A 23,484-nucleotide genomic window follows, 5' to 3' on the forward strand; every position below is an offset into this window, starting at 1 on the left:
GCCTTTGACCCTGGGCGCGATCCTGGAGTCCCGGGATCGAGTCCCACATCAGGATCCCGGCATGGAGCCTGCTTCTCCCTCTGCCTGTGTCTCTGCCTCTCTCTCTCTCTATGTCTATCATAAATAAGTAAATAAATAAATCTTTAAAAAAAAATAAAATAAACATGATCAAATCTAACTCAATTCATCTAAAAAAGCATTTTTGAAACTTTTGTTTTACAGAATTCTCTTCTGTGTACCCTATTTCAGATAGCTAAAAATATTAGGAGCCATAAGATCTTAGTTTGAGGTAGAAATATCTGAGCGGCATCCAGGCCTGAGAATCACCTGGAACTTCTCCAGAGTGCACTTACCTGGGAGGAATGTTTATGCTTTTTATTGTGAGAGTTTGGTCTTCCCTATTTACTGGAGTGATTACCAATTTGTCAGGAAGGACTAAGATGTTAAAATATGATCATTTTAAAAAATACACCAACATACGTAAGCACACATATGTCTATTTTCCCGGTCTTAATAGTGGCTACTCATATATGACTTGTAGTTTAATATCTTTATCAATCTTTGTGCAATTTTCACTTTCTAGTTCCTTTTATTAATTTTGTGGAATGCTCTATGATCACAGTGTCCCGGAAGGTAAAGCATTAAGTCATCAATCTAAAAAGTGGTGTAAATATTCTCTATTTCTCTGCTTTATCCTATTCCTAGATTTATCTCCTCTTTTCTTTGCCCTGTCTCTAGCTGTACCTGAAGATTTTTCATGCCTTGCCATATTTTTAAGTTGCTGGAAATAAAACATATTTGGGTTGAAGGAGAGAGGAAATATGCAGAAGGTGTAGGAGTCTGCATCTGAAAAAGTTCTATGCACAAAACCCCATGGCCCCACCCCATACTCACACTTATACACACAAACGTGGAATTTTACAGAGAAGGTTTTTAAGGAATCTGGAAATTATTAGTTTATGAAGAATACACCTCATAAAATTAGGGATACTTTTTGCAAAAACATCAATTTTTTTTTTTTTACAATGGTAGGAAGAAACATCACTAATGAACTTATGTCCAATATTGTTTATATAACAGAATGACAAATTTTCTGTAATATTTCAATTTGTTGTACAGTCTTCTAAACTTTGTTATTTAGTTTTTAAAATTTAAGACTAAATTCATCAAAGGTTATTGAATATATTTCTATAGGCAGGGCATCATCAAGAGTTCAAAATAATAACTAAATAAATGGCTGTCAAAAACAGTAATTTTTTTTTAACAACAACAAAAGAATCATAGATAGGTTCGAGAAAAGAAAATGGTGGATGAGTAGAGTGAGGTATGGTCATAAAAGACCCGTAGATTTTGTGAGGCGGTGTCTAAGTGGTGTTTTATGGAGGAGGAAGCATCGAAGACAGACCATAAAGCAACACGGGATTGCCAACACTAAGGGAAGGGACGTAAAATTCTTGGTGGAGGAATGAGTCTGGGCCCCCACTACGCCAGCCACTTTGCCCGCGTCATTGCAACAAATCCGCAAACACCTCCACCCTCAAGGCGCCGTCGTCCACGTAGTAAGATCAGTACTATCCTCACGGAGGTTAAGAACCTTGCCAAAGGTGAAAGCCAGGTGAGCTTGAAGAGTCTCACAAACTGAACTGCTAGCAGTGGTTGGATCCATTAAAAAAAAAAAAAAAAATCGGAATTTAAAACACTGCTCACAAAATCAAAAGTCAGCCAGCAGTAAAAAAGTTTATTACTAAGAACCTACAATTCCTTTCATTCGTCAGGAAAACCTGGGCTATCCCTGGGGCAGACACGTTAGGCTCCATTGAGAGGGTAGTGGAGTTTAAACATAAAAATCCAGGGAGGAAATATTTCAGAGGGGTGAATGCAAAGACCTGCAAAGTCACTGAGGATTTTGAGTCGGAAAATGCAAGTGGAGCTGCGTTTTGAGAAAAATCAGCTCATGGTTAAGTATAAAGGAAACTCAAGTGGAAAGCAACCAGGAACGGTTTTATCCCAGCTTTATTAAGATCTAAGAAAAAAAAATCCCTTATTGTCTCTGGATTGAAGGTATGTCACCTACTTAATTTCCTTTATTGCAGGTTGTCTACTTTTTTTTGACTTTACCTTATCACTAGCCCTCTCCTCATGAAGGCTCCAGGGTGAGATAAAATGTCATAGCGACATAGGAAGGGCCACATGGGGGTAAAAAAAAAAAAAAAAAAAAAAAAAGAAAGAAAGAATATGAATTTATGTCTGGCTTAACTTGGACACATTTTCAACTGAATAGTTTGAACCTACAGCCTCATAATTTTCATGCTCTTGAAAAAGACACTTGTAAAATTATTGTCTTGCTACTTTTCAAAGCTCTGGTTCAGAAAATTACTACCCTTTTGATGTGAAGGCTGATGTAACTAATTATAGCTAGGAAGACACAATTCCTCCTTTAATAATAAAGAAACAGCAATCTTTCACCTAGAATGTAACACAGTGTCTGGATTTGAAGCATGAAAGATTAAATCAGTAAGCTTTGAAATTCCATTATATTCAAAGAGGCAATGTCTCCAAGGACAATAATATTGACAATAGAAGGAGGTTTCTTCAAGAGCATTCCAGCCTGTTAGCACCAGCGGGGCCGCGGAACGGAGGCTGGGAGGAAGGCCAAGAGACGTGCGCTCCTGTCCGGGCTCGCTTCATCACCGGGGACTATTTCGGTCAAATCAGTCAACGTCTGTAGTTCAACAATAAGGGCAATAACTAGCTTCAGCCACCAAGTCACCGTGGAGGGAGAGGACGAGGAACAGAGAGGGAGAGAGAGAGAGAGAGCAAGAGGGCGTGGGAGGAGGAAGAGATGGTGCAACAGAAGGGCGACCGAAAGACCGGCGTTGGAGAAGGAGGAGGCCACAGGGGTGGCGGGTCATATGTTAGGGTTCTTAACTTTGACATCAGAATGCGCTGGAGGGCTTTTACCAACACAGTAATGGGACCTACTTCTAGATTTCTGAGGCAGACTGTGGGGTGAGGGGACGAGGGCATGTGAATTAACATCTCTAAGTTCTCAGGGGCGACCAGGGCCGCCCGTGTTCTCAAACACCGGGATAGCTCCCCATCTATATGGAGTCCCGTCGAGATAAAACAACAGGTGTGCAATCCGGTTTGTCCTTTACCTTCAGAAAACCGTTCCACCTGCCATCTTTCCGTCTTTCTCAAAGTCATTACCATCTGCATGTGCTGTATTATTTGTTTCAAAGCACTGAACGTCTCCTCCCGGTGCACGGGGTAGGATCATTATCACTTCTATGTGCTGTGATTAAATGGGTTTCCCTTGTATCCTACTACCCATCAGAGGTGGGAAGGAAAGAGCCCCAAGTAGCAGTACACAGTTACGCCGACGGGGTAGTGGGAGAGAAAACGGGCGTTCTGATTCACTGCGGTTGCTGGTAACCTTGGCCTCCCTGTTCCAGGACGCCTGTTGGTGCCCCGTGGAAGAAGCCTCATTAACTCAACAGTGACAGGTACGGCGGCAACCACGATCGGCGACAGCAGTAATTGAGCGCTTACTCGGAGCGGGGCTCTTGGGCAGTGCTTTACGGGCGTTAGTGATACTGAATCCTCCCCCACGACCCTAAGGGAACAAGAGGGTCCCACTGCACCCTTCCTGGTCCCATCGATCCTTTACGGTTCTTCAATCTGCGCAGGTATGATTTCGAAAGCGACACTGAGCACACGGAAAAAGGTGGGGGTGAATCCCTGCTCGGGATGAGGGTAGAAAGGTGCGCTCTCGATTTCTCCCAGCTCAGGATGCTTGGGTGGGTGGAGACGAATCTTGTTTTCTCCGACTCTGGGTGAATATCCCCGAAAGTCGTTCTAGACCTTGGAATTGTCCAAAGAGATGCTGGGGGGTCACAAGAGGGATGCCGCTAATTCGGCCCAAATCAAAACTCTGCCCTTGGCAGAACAGTGAGAAGAACTACAAGAAAACTCTTTTTTCAGAACTTTACTCGGGATGCTAAGATGACTTTGGGCGACACACATTTAAGAAAAAAGCACGTACGCGATGCAAGGCCTTCTCTGGGTTTGCAAGGACAAGTCTTTGAGGATCTTATCGTGGACCTCTTAAACCTCTTATTCCGAGAAAGGAAAGAATGGCTCTGTTTACGGGTGCACTTCCCTACTTCTGCGGGAAAAGATCACCAATTTTGTTGCTTCATCATCTGTAGAGGTAAGACTGTGTTTTTCACGATTATAGGTGACTCTGGTCGTACATCTCTGGGAATAAACCTCATTATCTACTCTTTCTTGAAAACTGCGGTATCTCTCTTCATCAAGTAATTGTCTCATCTCTCCCTGCTGTAATCTATGAAAATTTTATTGCCAATTTTATTGACTTGACAGTTTTCAAGTCATTTTGACTTGTAATATCCATCTCCCGTCTTTTCTTTGTAACGAGTATCTGCCAAAAAAAGTAAAACTTATTAGCTACGGCACTTTGAATCGTGTGCCATGCAGCACGGGGAACAAGGTGTGCTGTGAAGGATGGGAACGGGGTGACGGGGTGACTGAGGGTCTGGCATCTTGTTCGTATTTCTACTGTCTCTGCCTCTACCCAGCTGCATGACCTTGTGAAGATCACTTCACCTTTATGCGTCTCGATTCTCTCATATTCTATAAAATGAGAGCATTAGACTAGGTAACTCCTAAGATCAACTCGAGCTCTCCAAATGCAGAATTTATTCTGATAGCCTGTCTGTAGTCCTGAGACGGGTTACAGGTTAAAAGGCGCTGCGGACAAGACCGCAGATAAAGCCCTCAGCTCAGAAATATGCTTTTAAATAGTATTGTGCTTGAGTCCTAACAAGAAGGCATTACATTCTCTGATAGAACTGAAATTAACAAGCCATTTTTTAAATTTTTTTTTTTATAAGCCATTTTTATAAGAGTCTTCTAGATTCAGGGCGGGGGGTGGGGGTGACTGGGTGACGGGCACTGAGGGGGGCACCTGACGGGATGAGCACTGGGTGTTATTCTATATGTTGGCAAATTGAACACCAATAAAAAATAAATTTATAAAAAAAAGCCTTCTAGATTCAGACATTTCAGCCACACATAAAACATTTTTAGGACTCCTTTTAAATAGTATCTCAGTGCATTGATTAATATTGCCTAAAGTGCATCGTATAGGCCATAAGTCACCCATTCTATTCCGGCAATAGAGTAACAAGGTGAGTTGTTGGGAGAACTGGTTTGAATTTTCAGGAAGTCTTCACTAGTGATGTTGGTTATTGCGGACGAATTAGCCGGGTAAATCATTCTCCGTATCACATATTTAAATATTTAAGATCCAGAGGTGGAGTCTTACAGCAACAAACCAGAATACTGACACCTGTGTAGCTCGTTGCTCTAACCTCTAGCAAGTAAACTAAAGCTCTATTTAAGGACGAAACACACAATGCAGGGACACAGAAATCACACGTATGATCCTAGCAAACATGCGTTTTGGTAAAGACTTGTCCCCCGGTCGCCTACTTCAGCACTGTGGTTGTGCAGACAGGATGGCAGCACATGTTCCTGCCGTTTTTGATAATTAATAAGTCGATTAGAGATAAAGCCCATTTATATTCTCTATCTGAATCTGGACTTACACAAACGGCAACTTTAAGCACCTATCTCTAAGCACGTAACATAAGTAAATCTAAAATTTTTAAGTCGAGAAAACTCAAATACTACATCCAGCAAAAATAACATTAGAATAATAAAATTTCACAAGTGGCCACACTTTTATTCCTTGGAGGAAACTGCGGTGCCATGGAACCGGACCCAACGCGGTAGCGATTTTCATGGTACTCGTTGTGAAGAAAGTTGGCGATTCCAGGATTTAACAAATTGGCGGAAATGATCCTAATGTTTCACTTAGCTTAGAAATAACAATGACAAAAAATAATAATAAAATCCCCTGAAGCCTGTTAAAGCCTTTGGATGACAATGCCCCTCCCCCCACGCGGCTCTCCCCCCACCCCCCGCAAAAAAATAAGATCTTTGGCAAATGTGGCAGGAAACATTCAACATCACCTGATTCTAGTTCTGCTCCATTGCTTCACTGAGGGGACGATCATGCCTCCGTGGCAGCGTTTTTATGTTTACTGCTCGGAAGCAGGGATTTCTATGATCTCACCTAGAAGTGAAAGATGGCAGAGACGACGGCAGAGGGGAAGGGTTGCAATAATAATCATAAGCTTGTTGCGAGGACTAAATGAATTTATATAAAACCCTTGAACAGCACTGGCTCCCCGGTTAGTATTACTGAAGTTCTAGTTACTGTTGGCTGCAGGTCACTGTCCGATTGCCATGTGCAATTCAACATGCCAAACGGAGGCATCTGTGCAGACGCTTACTGGGCTCTCCAGGGGCACGTTATCACTTCCACCGGTAGTTAATGGAAGTACCTTCCTAAAAAAAAAAAAAAATTAAATTCTATTTCACAGCTATGTTGGTCCGAATATAAATATAGGAATGTTAAATATTCATACAAACGTGGCCTACACATTCACGTGTCCTTAGTTTAAATGTAAGTAAACCATTTTCACGTAATGTGGGTTGTAGGTACTATGTCTACTGTGCTCCCTGCGGAGGGAGCCTGGGGACGTCAGAATCTTAGTGAACGTGGGAGTCTGTGGGGGGACAACGGCTCTTAGTCAAGCTTCCAGATGCTATCGAAGGCCTTCACTCGACCGCAATTAGTTTCTCTGTTAAATTTATGAGAATATTTTATAATTCATCAGCAACTATACAAATGACCTAATCAAAAAAGGTAACGCAATCCGGGCCTATGTTCACGGGTGTTTTTGGTTTCCTGAGTAATATCTGCGTTCGCTACGTACTTTAAGGCTAAACAATATGCTTCGGATGATAACAAATGAAAACAACACATACCAGTACCCTTAAGTAGCAATCTAAACGCTCTTAGTTGGGTTTCTGAGTCTTTCTGCAGACTCAGCGATCAGAATGCAAATCCACTACTCAAGGACATCATATGAATTTATGATTTACTCTTGTGGAAACGCCACTTAGTTCTTTATCTGTTTGTTGCAAGGAGTTCACTGTGAGTTTTAAGTTTTATCACCCGCCTCTTTTCTGGACGTGGCACGATGGATTTATTAACGCATAAATAAATACCCTACTAACACGAATTACTTCATTCTAAGTTAAGCCAATGGAGTGAAGTGAGTCTTTCCCAAAAATGTTCTACAAGAAGAGTCTGTCCTTTATCAGGGATTTTTTTACTGGGGCCCAGCCTCGTTGTTCCCATCAACAGGACCAACCATTAGAAACCGTGGCTCTTTCTTTTTTTTTTTTTTTTTTTTCCGTGGCTCTTTCTTAATGCTAACCTTGCTACGACCCAGCACAGATATTCTTGGCCAGTTCTGTATTTTTATTTGCAGAGCTTCGTATATATCATGGCTAGTTCTGCTACGTGCCAAATAAGGGTCTATTTCTACAATAAGGCGGGAAGGCCATTCTGGTTCAACATTAATCTTCAAAAGGAAATACTACTGGGACCTAAATATTTCATCTCTTCTGTCAGAAACCCCTGGAAGGGCTGCCTTACGGGGAGGCGTGGCCATATTCAGGCTCGTCAAGAAAGATTTTCATGGAGAAACTACCAAGAAACCTCTTCAGAGACACGGAGCATAAGGATCTTGTCCCTTTTCTTTCTTTTTCTTCTCACTCTCCGGAATGCAGATGTTGTATCTAGAGCTCAGTTAGCGGTCTGGATCAGAAGGTAGAAGCCATGTGTTGGATTTGGTCGGGAAGTTGATAAAAGAAGCCTGTGTCTCTGATGAAGAAATCCCCAAAGCAGCTCTGGAATACTGATCTCATTTATTTAAGAAATAAAGACATTTTTCTCTTGTTTAGGGATTTCAATTTCAGCTTTTCTCTTATTTACAGCTCAATCTAAATCTAAACCGCACGTATGTGGTGCTTAAGAATGAGTGAACAGGGACGCCTGGGTGGCTCAGTGGTTGGGGGCCTGCCTTTGGCTCAGGTCGTGACCCCGGGGTCCAGGATCGAGTCCCACATCAGGCTCCCTGCAATGAGCCTGCTTCTCCCTCTGCCTCTCTCTCTGTGTCTCTCATGAATTAATAAATAGATCTTTAAAAAAATAAAAACAAAAAAAAATAAAAATGAGTGAATAGGGGCATCTGGGTGGCTCAAGTGGTTGAGCGCCTGTCTTGGGCTCAGGGCATGATCCTGGGGTCCCGGGATCGAGTCCCACATCGGGCTCCCCGCAGGGAGCCTGCTTCTCCCTCTGCTTGTGTCTCTGCCTCTCTCTCTGTGTCTCTCATGAATAAATAAATAACTCCTTGATAAAAAAAATAAAAATGAGTGACTATTAACTAAATAGCAAAATAGTGACAAATTCAGATATCAAAGAGATTTTCACATGCAAAAGTTTCTCTCTCTCACACACACACACACACATTGCATGTTGACAGTATGATAGCTAGGACTAGCTCACCCCTTATCAAGCTCCCCGTGACTTATTTATTTAATGGCATTTGTCTGTTTTTTTCTTTTACCTACAGTACAAAGCATCACTAAGAAAATAAGACAAAGCAGAACCGTCAGCAATAAGTGAGGCTAAATGGTGCATCTTGCACTGACCAGTGAATCTCTCCCCAGCTCTTTCCCTTGCATCGGTGATTCATCAAGAGCCAAGGGTCATCTCACAGGTAGCTGAAGAGCTACACTCTCTAACAGGCCTCTCAGTCATCATCAACCTGCACGAGCAGAATAGAAATGGATCTTAATTCTCTGTGCGATTTTTCCAAGATTAGGCTTTGAGAGACACATTTCCTATTTCGCTATAACATACGTTATTTTGAATTCATTAAAGCAGAAACTAAAACTGATGCTTACATCAACATCCTCGTCTCAGAAAACTTTTTTTTTTGTTTTTGTGATCAGTTCTCAACGTTTATTTTTAGAGTTTATTAGCAGAAGCACCAGAAACGTATGGCTGGATAGGAAGTGCTCTCAATCATCCATCGTCCAGATCATACTGAATATTCAATTTAAAATCAGGAACTCATCAATCACAAAACAGTCAAACTGAAAAGGGATTAAAGGGCCAGAAAATTTTAGTCAGTGGGTTGGTACATTCCATATTTCTGGTTGTTCTGAAGGTGAAAACATTATTTTTTATTTTCAGTGCCACCACAGCACAATGACATGGTGGGTGTGTTCTAGTTAAATGAGTTCTCTTTTTGGCGATTGTTCCAATTGTGCAATGAAGTTAACTTGCGGAGAGGATAGCCCGCATAGAAACCTGCGATATCTACATATAGAGACCTTTCTTAGGACGTGCGTGCATGTCCAAATTACTTCTTCAATTATGCATCTTTTTTTTTTAATTTTTTTTTAATTATGCATCTTTAGAAATACAGGCTTTACTAGCCACACAGTTAAAATGCATTGACTACCAATGCTTCATCCAACAAGGCAGCTACTAGCCGCATGTGACTATTTAAATTCTAGATAATTAATATTAAATAATAGAAATTAAATTTCTTGGTCACCCTGGCCATACTACAAGTGCTCAACAGCCACAAGTAGCTAGTGGTTACTGTCTTGAACAGATCGGATACAGAACAATTCTATCATCACGGAAGCTCAATGGGACAATGCTGGACTAGACTTTCCATGTATCAACACACTTTGAAAGAGTATTCATCTAATTAAATGAATTTAATCTAAAACTGAAAAGTTGACGTGTTCACAGTGACTTTTACACAACAGAACTTCTAAAATGCCCAAAAGGTGTCCAAAGGATTTCAGTTAGAGGCCAGGAGGCTTGAAACTTCATGGGAAATGATAGCTATTCATAAAACAACCAAGAGTAGAAATGTTTAAAAGGCAGAGCTTCTGGGGTGACTGGCTGGCTCAGCTGGTTAAGTGGCTGACTCGATTTCAGCTCAGGTCATGATCGCGAGGCCTTGGGATCAAGCCTTGCATCAGGCTCCGTGCTCTGCAGGGAGTCTGCTTGAAGATTCTCTCTCTCTCTGTCTCTGTCTCTGTCTCTGTCTCTGTCTCTCTCCCTCCGCCCCTCTCCCTACTCATGCCCTCTGACTCTCAAATAAATAAATTTTTTTAAAAAAAGAGTTTCTGAAAAATAACAATGACACAGAGAAGCTATTCAAAGATAATCCGATTTAAAAGAAGCATCATGAACATATAAATGCCAAGTGAGAGCTTTCACCTAATAGAAACGGCAATGGAATCACGTCTCCTTATCACATGGAAATTGCAATTCTTCAAAACCAGAAGCTTAAAAAATTCTTAGAAAATAATTGCTAAACTGGATGAAAGGTTTAGTGTTTGGGTATTATAATTGTTCTTTCTTGGCTCCTTTTATTGATGTCTCATTTCCAAGTCTGGCTCTGATTTCTTTCACCCTAGCCAACAGATCCAAAGACTATTCAAATGTTTGATTCTTCATTTCTCCAAGTATTGGAAAACTGCTTCTCTCAGTAGGTATGTGTAGTATAGTACTGCATTTAAAGTGTTTTTCCGAATTTAGGTAATGAGCACCACCCAGATAATTACAATAGCTATAAAGAATTCACTTACAGACTATTTTACTATGGGCTAAAAGAGGCTTTTTCGAACAAACAATTAGTATTCCCGTATGATCACACTACAGGCACATTTCGAGTTTTGGTTTTGAAAAAGTGAAGGATAATATGAAACTAATTATTAGCACTAAGTCTTTCTCAGGAGAATTATTTGAAATAGGAAATTCACTTTTAGAGATTAAATTGAAATGGAGATTTCCTCTCTCCATGGTCCTAGGAATTAAACTTAATGAGATCCAGCACTTGGAATCCTTCTGAAAATTTGTGGGACAAAAGTCACAATTAGAAGTATGACCTCAAACATTTCACTTGGAAGAAATGGTGCATAAAACACAGCTTCCCAGAACTGGGAAAAATGTCAACCTCAGACACAACACTTACACTTTTTATGTGCTGTACATGAATGCAAATCCTGACCCTACCAAAACGAGGCTGAATGACTCTATATAAATACCCCAGATCCGGCAAGATATATGCCAACCTTTTCAATGTGTGAAAAAAACAGAATTAACTCTTTAGTACTATACATTAGAAAAAAGTCAAATTGCCTGAGGTTATACTTGAGTATTCAGTGTTTACCTCAAAAATATCCGCGAACCCCTGCTGTGGGGTTCCAGCTCAGCTGTTGTGAATCCTTCCTTGGGGGAACAGTTAATAACTGCTCTAAATTATTGGGTGTATCAGAAGCTCAAATTCAATGTCATACAGGGGAGCTTAATCACAGGGATCCTAGAGTCAGAAGGCTTGCATTTGAATCCCAGCTTCCCTACGTTTGGACTCTGAGTTTGCACACCTCATCAGCAAAATAGTGATAAAAGTTGCATTAATCTATAAAGTTGTTGTAAGGCAAAAACTAGAGAATCCATGTCAAACCATCAGCATCGCTGCTAGTCCATAGCAAATATTAAATACATGATACCTAGTATTTGCATTGTTGCTTTCATGCTCTCCTTACCCCTCTAATGACCTTCCCACTCTCCATCTCTAAGGTTTTTGATAGCCCGTATGCATCCTTAAATATTTCAATCAAGACTCACTACCAGCACTCTTGCTATGAGATTCCCTGCTAGATTAGGTGTCCCTCTGCAGGGCTTCTAGAATTCCCTGGTATAACTTTACGACTGCACTCTGCACCTGAAGGTAGAACTTTCTCTGTGTGCGCGTGTGCATGCGTATGTGCACGGGTGTGTGTGAGACTCCACTACGGCGTAAGCCTTCAAGGCAGAAGCTATGCCTCATTAATTTGTATCCTTAACACTTAGCAGGAGCATGCCCACGGTGGGTACTCAAATATTTGCTGAATAAATGAAAGAAAAGAATCTTGATATTTTCTAACAGCTACTGAAACAGAAGATTATAATATCCTTGCAGCCAAAGCTGAACTAAACTGATGTTTTATTGAGTTTGCTTCTTTGCCATCAATATGAATCCTTAGTGCTATATATTGAAAATCATTATCTCCAAGCCAAGACAATTTCCCTTTATAAATAGAATGCTGCATATTTTTATCAAAGCCAATATAAACGTCAGCAAAATAATGTATTCAATGCCGAGAGTATTAGATCAAATTAAGTTAGAAACAGGTCTTAACCTCCAAAACTTTATAATATAGGGGACAGAGAGTACAAAATGAATAAACATAGATATTTTTCTTTTTTTTAACATAGATATCTTTCAAATATATTTTATATGTATTTGTGTGTATATGTACCCATGTATGTATCTATGATATGTATATAATAGAAACTTGGAAAAATTAAATGTACAATAGGTCCGAGTGCTTACTGAACAAGCATATTTTTCTTGCACATCTTTGCCATATTAATGATTAAGATATTATTTCCTAAAAAGTAAAATAGAAATAAAATATTATTCCATTATAGGAATGACTTTTAGTCAAGTCCTAATGGATTTTTAGTAAACTCAGAGACCATATTTTTTTCTTAAGATTTATTTGAGACAGAGAGAGAGAGCAGAGATACAGGCAGAGGGAGATGGAGAGGGAGAGAGAAACCAAGCCGACTCTGCACCGAGTACAGGGCCCAAGGCAGGGCTCGAACTCATGACCCTGAGATCACGAAACTAAGAGTTGGACACTTAATTGACATGCCACCCAGGTGCCCCAAAGTCAGGCCCTGTTCTAAGATACTTTTTATGACCTATATGTATATTCTTCCTAAATTTTAAGTTAGATGAAAATGTCTAGATACATACGTATTTTGTAATCATGTCTTTTTATTTTATAGGGTACTAATTATGATAAGATCTAGCGATTTGATTGAGACATAATACAATAAAAAAAAATTACTTCCAGGGAGAAAAAAAAGAAGATTAAGATTGTTAAAAATACTGTTCGTCTGTGTATCAAGGGTAAGCTGGCATCATTTTCTGACTTAATATATGTCCATCATTGCTGACATGAGTTACCAATAAGCAAGTCAGATAAGACTCTACAACTAACTGCCCCTCATACTCCATATACTCTATTTCTAAAGTCGTGACACAATCGATCCTCTCTGCTATAATCAATGTATATTTTATCCAAATACGCTTAGATGAGAACTTTAATTTTTTTTATTTTATTTTTTATTTTTTATGATAGTCACACATTGAGAGAGAGAGAGAGGCGGAGACATAGGCAGAGGGAGAAGCAGGCTCCATGCACCAGGAGCCCGATGTGGGATTTGATCCCGGGTCTCCAGGATCGCACCCGGGGCCAAAGGCAGGCGGCAAACCGCTGCGCCACCCAGGGATCCCAGATGAGAACTTAAATAGAAGATGTTAGAGAACTTTTTCCTCCTGCAATAACGTAAAATAAACAGGGCTCCATCACCTACCCATCTTCTCGCTAAACGATTTTAGAGAATGGCTGTGTTAAGGGCTGTGTTTCATCTTAAATGACTTCAGTCACGAAACTTGCAAATCACAACCCAACACGTGCCTAGAATACCCTGTGATAAGAGTCTTGGTAAATCTACTTCGAGAATCAAAAATGTAGTTTGGTCATTGCTGGTCCTGACACACTCTGAACTAAGCCTTTTCTGCAGCACTTCTACCTCCGGAAAAACTGTTACAGTCCTCCCACTAATCATGTGACAGTATAATTTCAAAGCCTGCATATTCTCTGTGGACAATGCACATGTTTTAGAGACAAACAGAACTGACATCAATTCTTTCTATGTCATATTTTGCTCACCTAGGAAATAAAAGCAATGCCTTACGATGGAGAATCACACGTGACAAGACACAGTGCATGTGAATGAAGCAGAGGTGAGCACAGTGCCTGACCCGGGTAAACACTCATTAAATGAGAGCTTCTGTCGATGATGATGATGATGATGATGATGATGATTGCCATTTCATCCCTCGGAATGAATTAGCTCAAGTAAGAGGGAACAGGAAAGCTACATGTGTCTGAGCCTTTTCCTGCATCCATCCCAGCTGTCTTAATAGGCTCATTATTGATGATCCTCCTAGGGACGGAGTGGAAAAATGATCAGAAACCTGAATGAACCTCAGCCTCTGGTCAGACAGAACCAGAATACCCCATGGGTGTGAGAACAACTCGATTAGGATTTTTAATACACTCTTTCTTTCTCATCTCCCTCGTCTACTGGACTTCCAATGTCCAGATAGATGCTTCTGGGTACAATGATCTAGATGAACACTTCCATTGATGAAAGGGCTCTTTTATAGCTTTCCCAGAAGAGCATCATCTATTCTGTGTTCTGTTTCATTTTTATAACACAATTAAACAGACTCCTGGAGAAGCTTGAGCCACGTAGCTAGGTAACACTCAAACAATGCATTTTTATTAGCTCCTGGAATGGAATTTAACAAAGATTTTTTTTTTAATCTGATAGAATTTATCCTTGAGTAGTAGATACTGTAAATACAGAGAAGGAAGAAATGGTTTTACAGCATTTCCAATAAAAAAATAAAAGGCCTGTTATCTCACCACAAGATCGATACAAGTCATTGCCTTTAGGTCCCATTCAGAGATACACTGTGTTAGTGTCATGGCAGGTCATGATCTCAATGTACTTTCTTCCAGTCAGATCAACTTCAGAGGGTTTGAGATCAAGGCAATGAAGGGGGTCCAGAAAACACATTACATAGCAAAGTTTAAACGACTTAGGGAAGTTCACCCCAGCAGAGAAAAACCTAAGGAGGGACATGATAGCTCTCTTCAAGTACAGCCCTACAAAAGGATGTGGAAAAAGAGAACTCATTCTATTCAATCTCAAAAACCTAATTTGGATAAGTGGGTGACAGATGAAGGTGTCCTGTTCAGCACAATTTTTTAAAAACTTGATAAAAAAAAATTGAGTCCTGCTGCAAAGAAACAGGCTGCCCTAAACTTCCAATTATACAGAATATTCAAAAAGTCATAGAAGGCCATATAAATAGAGAGAACGTACCAGAATCTTTCAACTGGAGGAAGTTTGAACTAGGTGACCTAGAGGAAAACTGCTAGTTTCAAGATTCTACGGTTCTTAGAAAGATCTACTGTTCGAAAAATGCCACCTAAATGTCTGTACCTCTGAACATGCCACTGAATTCATGTAAGGATCATGAATTAGGATGGCTTAAACAACGAAGAAGAAATCGAGGGATTTGGGTACCACTGCAAACGAGTGGAAATTAATTAGGACAAAGGGAGGAGAGCCACAAAGGAAATCGAGAAGTAATATTTAAATTAATTGCTTTCTTGTCATAGAAATGCATCTTTCAAACTATGACTGACTGCCACAGCGGCACCTGCCCGGCTCAGTCGGTAGAGCCGCAACTCCTTATCTCAGGGTTGCAAGTTTGAGCCCCAATGTCTGGTATAGAGATTGCTTAAAAATAAAATCTTAAACAAACAAGAAAACCCAAAATATATCTGGAACATTTACAATAAAGACCCACTTAATCTGTTGCAATATAATTATCTCTGAAACAACATATATTTACATTAGAGAGCAAATATTCTTGATCGTAATACTGCATTATCTATCCACTTATGTTGCTCATCGGTTAGAACCATAATGGGTATAGGTGATCTTAAACTATTCGTAAAAAAGCAAATACCAATTACGTTTTGCCAACAAAAAAATTAAGAGGAAAAACAACACGTTTAGAGATCCGTTCAAAAGTTAGCTTACATGCCTGAATTTAAATAAAAGCTTAAAGACAAAATAAATAAAAATTCATGCTTAAAGGGTAAAATAAAAACAAAAAGCAAGCTTCCATGCATCCCAGCCATTCTTTCCTATTAACTAGGACAGGCCTAAAAAGAGGAAGAGAGGTACCGCCCGGACAAAACCCACGTTCAAATACCCTGGCAATTTCATATCCTCCAGACTCTAACCTGAGCCACAAGAGTTGAGGGCGGACTTTTGCTCTTTCCCACGCAGGCAAGCGATCGCTCATTCCAAAGCATTAGAAAGTTCCTCACACATTTTCTATCACACAAACACAAATATATTTTTACACTGCGTGCAGGCTCTGCAGAGTCCGTCACAGTGCGGAGAGCCAGGATTTAAAATCCCAGCTTCGCGCAGAACTTATTCTCTCATACGTGTGTCTTTTCTTCGCAGTGCCAAGCGCATTTTCTGGCACGTAGGAAGAGTCAATAAATTGAGTTAAATCCAATCAGGATTCTGGGTTGACTTGCTAAGTTTTGTGTACTCCTGTGCATCTGTTTTTCTGTGTTTCTGGGTATCGTATTTGTTTCTGCTAAACAACGGTGTTCTGGTGTGTCAGACCGTGGGCAACACCTAATGTACATCAGTTTCACAGATTACTGATAAATACCCATCTTAACGTGATGGTGAGACACAGAGTGTTACAGAGAACTGCGTTATAGCGAGCTAAAGTAATGTGTCACGTCGCAGATTATGTGGGAGTCTCAAGGGTTAAGACCATAAAAGGAGATTCAAGAGTCACCCAACTCAATCTCTGCTCTATCCTCCTGCTAGAATTGTTTCTCTCGTTTCATAAATATAACTCAGATTTTTATGTGCTCAGAAGGACATTTGTAATTTACTATTTCATGCATTCCATAGATACGGACTGATCACTTAGGAGCGTCGAAACACGCAAGAAAGGTAAAAGTACATACGAGAACCAGTATAACTGAGAAGTGAAGGGATTGTGATTTATGCTGTAATGATTACTTTCAAATCCATTCATAGCGGAATTTATTAAGATCCAAAAAGTGACAAGTGATCCCAGATTTTTGTTCAGTCAACATTCAACAGACATTTCAGTGCCAAAGGAACCTACACACTGTGCCCAGAATATGCTCTGCATTTTTCTGCCACTGAGACTTTGCTTGTGCCAGGTAAGGAAACTCCCCTCTATCCCCCACTATGGCTGTCACCACTAATTGGTCATGGGACCCATTACTGGTGACCCCGGACATGCCTGAGAATTTTCTCATCAGTCACACAGGAAACATCCAAATTCTAACAGAGTTAGCATACAAGAAAAAATATATATATTTATATTCTCATAGCTCTTAGTAATATGGGATGGTGAGTAATGTGCCCGCTAGACAATACTCTATGTCTAATGGTTTTGCATTAGATTTAGAAATATTCTCTATATGCCCATTACTTATGCTGATTGTCTATAAAAGCTAAGGGCATAATATTTCCTGATGGCATAAATCTGGAAATTATCATCTGAAGCTCAGAAGAATGGCCCGGGGTACATACGTATAGCTATGAGCCAACAGCATGGAGATGCGAGAACAGTACAGAAACGTAAGGGAATTCTTTCAAAGGTTAAAGGAAATGGATAAGGATTTGGAAAACAGTTTTATAGAGGAATCAATCAGCGTACTAAAGAAGTGTCAAAACTCTAGAAATTTATTTCACGTACAATGTTTTTAATGTATGTTGAGCTGAAGACGGCACCTGTGGAAATTGTAGCTCTGTATGTAGATACGTGGGTATCCAAGGACCTGTAGTTGAGAGAGAAGCAGCTGGAAAGTACAGGTGACTCTTGAACAACATGGGTTAGAACTACCCAGGCCCACTGTCACACGGATTTTCTTTGTTAAATACACTACAGGACCTGACATGTATTTCCTCCTTCTTATGATTTTTTTATGATTTTCTTAAAAACATTTTTTCCTCTAGCTTACTTCATTGTAAGACTACAGTATATATAATAAGTAGAGGCTTTCAACAAGAGGCTGTGGGGAGTTAAGGTTTTGGGGAGTCAAAAGTCATCCACAGATTTTCGACAATGCATGGGGGGGCACTGGCACCCCAAACCTCAGATGGTATAAGGGTCAACTGTGTTTATGAGTGATGTAAGTTCCCAAAATGGATTGGACCTTTAACTCTAAAGTAAAAAGATTTAAAAAAAAAATCTAAAATCTTTACTCAGTATCTGTGATCCACAAAGCAAGATTCTATAAAACCTGTGGGGGAGATTTCAACTCAAGTAGGAGGTTCTTTGAAGAGAGGACTTTTGCCAGCAGGCATGTTGAGGCACCTAACAACACAAGTCTACAGGTCGGGCATTATGGATCTATGGATTTTGTTTTCCTTATTTGGTTTCTAGAGGTACCAAAAATAAACAGAAATATAATGAAAGTTTAGAAACAATTTTTTTTTTTTAATGTATGCCTAGCTCTTCAGGAAAACCAATTCCTCTTAAATCAACTAAAATAAAGGTGAGGAGCGCCTAGATGGCTCAGGTCGTGATGAGGGGACCCATCAGGGTAGACTCTCCCTTGCCCCGCCGTAAGAGATTATCTCCTTACATATCTCTCTCCGGTTCCCCCTCCCTCTCCATATATATTCTGTTCAGGAAGAAAGGCTTTGCAGAGGGATCGTCAAGACTCTCCTTCCTTTTACCTGATTTGGGATAAACCTGCATCATCTAAACGAACCCAGTTCAAACCAAGATTTCAAAGTGTCATGTCAAACCTCCTGATCTTAACATTAAGTTAACATTTGAGTTTGCAGAAGATCATGTGTATCAGAACTTTTATAATTGAATCACAACTTTGCAGTATTGGTTTCCTCTTTTTGTGAGAGTTGATAACCAGAAATCCTGTAGCCACAGCTAATCAGGAGTAGCTCCTCCTCCAAGGCAGGAAGGGAATGTCAATCCCCAGCCACGTTAATCTTCAATAGTCCTTTCACGAGGTGGCTCTCTCTGCACCCTGACCGCGTACTGCCTACTTCCCTTTATCTACCAGGAAGGAACATGAAGTCATTTTGGACAGGCTAACATCATGAAAAGCCAACTAAATAGCTCAACATCAAATCAGCTATTCCGTAGATTTTTTTTTTTAATTTTTATTTTTTATTTATGATAGTCACAGAGAGAGAGAGAGAGAGAGGCAGAGACACAGGCAGAGGGAGAAGCAGGCTCCATGCACCGGGAGCCCGACGTGGGATTCGATCCCGGGTCTCCAGGATCGCGCCCTGGGCCAAAGGCAGGCGCCAAACCGCTGCGCCACCCAGGGATCCCTATTCCGTAGATTTTTAACATAAAACCTCCTTTTATGCTCCATTAGGATCTAAGAACCCACCAGTAATTTGTTTTCTATCTTTAGATCTTCTACAGTTCAAATCTCTAACATGTGATTAAAAATTAACCTCTTTGGAAAGTAAATCCTTTCAAATCAACTTTCCATTTACACAGTAGGGAAAAAAAAAAAGAGGGGAAGAGGAGAGAAAATATATTTACCCAAAGAAAATTTCCATCTCACGAGATTTAGACGATCTTCATGCATGGTGCTGTTTTGCTCCTCATGAGCTTTTCCCTCCTTCTGAGGCTCTGATCCAAGATTCCATGTTCTTTAACTTTCATTATGACCAACTGGTCAATTAACCTAGGCTTCCACTAAGGAAAGCTCAACCCACCCATTCCTGACAGTTAAGAAATCAATGCCGTTAAAAACTTACAACCCTAAAAAAAAAAAAAAAAAAAACAACAACAACAACAACAAACTTACAACCCTCAATTCCCCCAAAGGAATCAGCTGCATCTTCTTTATTCCAGTTTTCTCCCGAATACGAGTACTAATGGTTACTATCCATGAAAACCTATTTTGTAACACAAGATAGCATAGGGCTTTTGCAATAAAGAATCAGGTTATCACCTATATTCAAGATTATTGAATTTCTATCCATGTTTCTCTCTGTACACATTCATTTATGCATACTGAAAACTATCACTTCCACAACTTTGTCTGGATCATAATTTAACATGGTTTCTTTTGACCTCATTTCAAAATTCCAGCCCAAGGTCGGTAATATTCCAGGATGATAACAATAGAGATAGGCTCAAGACACATTCTTACAGATCAGTGGTTCTTAAAATTTGATGTAAGAAGTAAAAATGCAGTTGTCATGGCTCCCACCTCCAGAGATTATTTAAATGGTTTTAGGTGAAAGCCAAGAATATGCATTTTTAATGAGTGTCCCAGGTTGTCCTAATTCTGGTGGCCTTCAGTCCACACGGAGAGAAATGTCACTTGGAATTTGCTAAACTCTACACATGCATCTCATTATCTGGAAGTTATATATTTTGATCACATCATTTGTATTCCCTATGAAAATGCCTTCATGTTCCTGCAATATTATGTACTTTGCATAAAAAGCCCAAATCAAAAATAGTTCTAAATATTTTGTGAAGCTCTTGGTGCAGATGCTGTTTATTATGTGGGTAAATAACCAGCTTATGGGATCAACCTGACCAGATTATTTTAGACTCTACATCTTCTAAAAAGAAACCCCTCAGGAGTTAATACCATTTCCTTTCTTGGATAAACAGAGCTGTGAAATACGCTACACTTTCCTTCTTTTCTTTGGCTGCCAGGAAATTCAGAGCTGACCTTACGTTCACTATGCCTTTATTTAACATCATTGTCTTTTCTCCCTTCATCTTTAATACTTGGCACTTGCTTATTTAATCTTTTGGTTCGTTTGATAGTAAATTGTTTCAAATCCTCTCTCAAAATTGGTGGAGTTAAAAAAATAATAATAAAGGAATGATTAAGCATGTAATTCCAAAACAAGTTTGCCAGACACATAAAATTCTTATAATTTGGTAACCCAAGTTCATGAAGTGTTGAATTTTCAGTAACAATAAAAAGCTTTATAGGATGACTCAAAATTCCAGTTTCTAAATAGGAAATACCTCTTGACTTAAGGTGTGTCTTCAATCAGTATCTCTTCATTTTCAAAAATCATTTCCTGCCTCATTGTCTATTGGGTGACCCAGAGAGACCTTTTCCCCTTCTTTTCCTTCTTTCCCTCTCTCTTCCTTCCTTTCTTCTTTCCAAGCTGTACATACTTATGTCTACAATTTGATGGGTTTGGGGATAAATATACACCCATGAAATCATCACTACCATCAAGGCCACAGACATATTCATCACCTCCCAAACCTCCTCCCTACTCCCTTACTACATTTTTATGTGAAAAAGTACTATATTTAATATTATTATCATATATTTAATAGTAATCATAATGTAATAATAATCCCTCATATAGCACCTCGGTAGGAGGTCAGAACTTCACATATCTGCATTTAATTTCCATGCAAGTCCTATGAGGTTGGTATCACTAACCCATTTTTACAAATGGGGGGTCTTACGTAAAAAGAATTTAAGTTAACGTGACCAACATCATAGAGCTGGTATGTAAATCCAGGCCATTTCTAATATATTACCCTCTATATTTAAGACCTTTCTGAGTAAGTCATCAAAAGGGTTATTGTAGAAGAGACTTAATTTTAAATAACATCTGGCAAGATTTTTTTATATAGGAAAAATATGAAGAGAGAGGCTTCAAATATCACCAGAGAGTCCTTTTTTAACAGAAGTTCTGTAAGCTAATGGAAAAAATAATAATAATTCAAAAAGGTACAAAATGAAATATAAAATTGTTCTTCTCTGGCTTCTTTAAAGAATTATCATTAATAGTTCATTTTGTGTCCTTCCAGAAAAGTAATAGGAGACAGTATGTGTGTATCAACTTAGGCACATGTATATAATATTTATTTACAGATTTATACATTTTGTATTGATGTCTATGTGTTTGTGTTTTTTTTAAGTATATCTGAGTATACATTACATGCTAATACATATTTTAGTAATAGTTAAAATAACAGATCCAGAAAGTGGACACTGTGTGATGTGGAGAATAATAAGAAGATGGAAGTAAAAGTAACGTGAATAGTCTAAAGTGACATTTATTCGAAATTTGCCTTCAAATAGTATATTTCAGAACACGTTCCTAAAATTTGCTACTTAACTGAAAAATCGACACCCTTTAATTCTGAAATAAAATAATCTTAACTTTCGTTTAGGTGATTATGAAGGTATTTGGACTCTACCTATGAAAATAATAAAGTTCTCTGTGAAATCAATAGGCACTTTACTTTTTACTACTCTAAAACTATGTCAATCATGAATAAAAAGTGCCTTATTTCCATAGAGAAAAGTTTATAGCCATTTTGCAAATTACATTCTTTTCTTTTTTATAGGAATATTTATTTATTTTATAGGAATATGTTATCTTCTGGCATTTTGTATCAAATTCATGTGATTTTGAAGGCCAAAAGCACAAATGCTGTATTAAAAAAAAAAAAAAAAAGACAACAGGGATCCCTGGGTGGCGCAGCGGTTTAGCGCCTGCCTTTGGCCCAGGGCGCGATCCTGGAGACCCGGGATAGAATCCCACGTCAGGCTCCTGGTGCATGGAGCCGGCTTCTCCCTCTGCCTATGTCTCTGCCTCTCTCTCTCTCTCACTGTGTGCCTATCATAAATAAATAAAATAAAATAAAATTTAAAAAAATAAAAAAATAAAAAAAAGACAACAGATCAACGTATCTACACTGTAAGTTAATTACGCTTTTCAAAACACTTGCCTTTTATTGCAAACATTAAAAAAAAGGCAAGGTCATCCATGAAGAACTGGAAATAATATTCATTTAATTTCCATAATTAAGAATTTCCTGAAATGGGAGGTAATTTCCTCTTGACATTTATTCGTACATCCTGTTTCACAGTAATGTATCTCCTTCTAAATGTCTGAGGCGCTTGATTTTTTCTAACTGCAGTAATATTGTGATAAATTAGATAATACGAATGGATGAGATGTGAATAGTTTGTTGGTTGTACATGTTTGTTTGTATAAAGTTATATGTAACATTTGATAAAATACTACAGCATGTCAGAAAAGCAACTGAACATCATTTTCAATGCTCATTCTTAATTTCACATGAATGAGTAAACCAAAGCCTTGCAAAATATTTTCAGATTTGACGTTTTCATATTATTGGCCTTGAGTTCCAATGCAAAGTCGAACAAAATGTCTCACATTATGAAAATATAAATGCAAGGTGTACCAGAGTAAGCCTTTTCAGGCTGGAAAAAAAAAAAAAAAAGAAAAATCCAATTACAAGTCATAGAGTTAATAAAATGTAAGTTAGGATTGCTGCCATTATATTACCTGCTCATTTCAAAGAGATCAGGTAAAAATCATGCCAATAAAAAAAAAAAAAAACTTAATTTCTTCATAGTAACTTACATCTAACCATCCACACTTCCTCTTCCCATTGCATCCAGCTGCCTCATAGAAATCATCTTTCCTGAATTTTCACTTACTAATTTGTGGCTACTGGAAGTGTCTGTCAGTTGATGCAGCAAATTTGGAAAAATTTGGCTTTATTCCCCCAAAGTTAAAATGTATTAGTGTGGCAGAGGGTTACGTAGTTTCAATTTCTGCATCAAGATGAAAAGAAACCAGATCCCCATTCAAAATAAAGAAAGGCTGGTAATTATTACAATGTAATTGCCACGGTCAACCTCATTTCCAAAAGGCAGGGAATTCCAGGGAAT

The 23,484-nt window shown here is 39.1% G+C and overlaps 1 protein-coding gene and 1 long non-coding RNA gene across 10 annotated transcripts in view; both read right to left on the reverse strand.

The window, feature by feature from the left end:
* Positions 1-19,507, reverse strand: part of LOC140608578 (uncharacterized) — a 227,574-nt gene extending 208,067 nt beyond the window's left edge. For 5 of the 8 annotated variants that reach the window (XR_012010557.1, XR_012010560.1, XR_012010561.1 and 2 more), the window contains exon 1: positions 19,323-19,434. This is a non-coding gene — a long non-coding RNA (uncharacterized lncRNA). Of the gene's footprint in view, positions 1-19,322 lie in introns of all 8 variants that reach the window. The other 3 variants (XR_012010556.1, XR_012010555.1, XR_012010554.1) reach the window with 3 other exon arrangements.
* Positions 1-23,484, reverse strand: part of KCND2 (potassium voltage-gated channel subfamily D member 2) — a 476,195-nt gene that overhangs the window by 441,035 nt on the left and 11,676 nt on the right. The window lies entirely within an intron of this gene.

Source organism: Canis lupus, chromosome 18 (assembly GCF_048164855.1).
Source record: "Canis lupus baileyi chromosome 18, mCanLup2.hap1, whole genome shotgun sequence".
Classification (NCBI taxonomy): domain Eukaryota; kingdom Metazoa; phylum Chordata; class Mammalia; order Carnivora; family Canidae; genus Canis; species Canis lupus.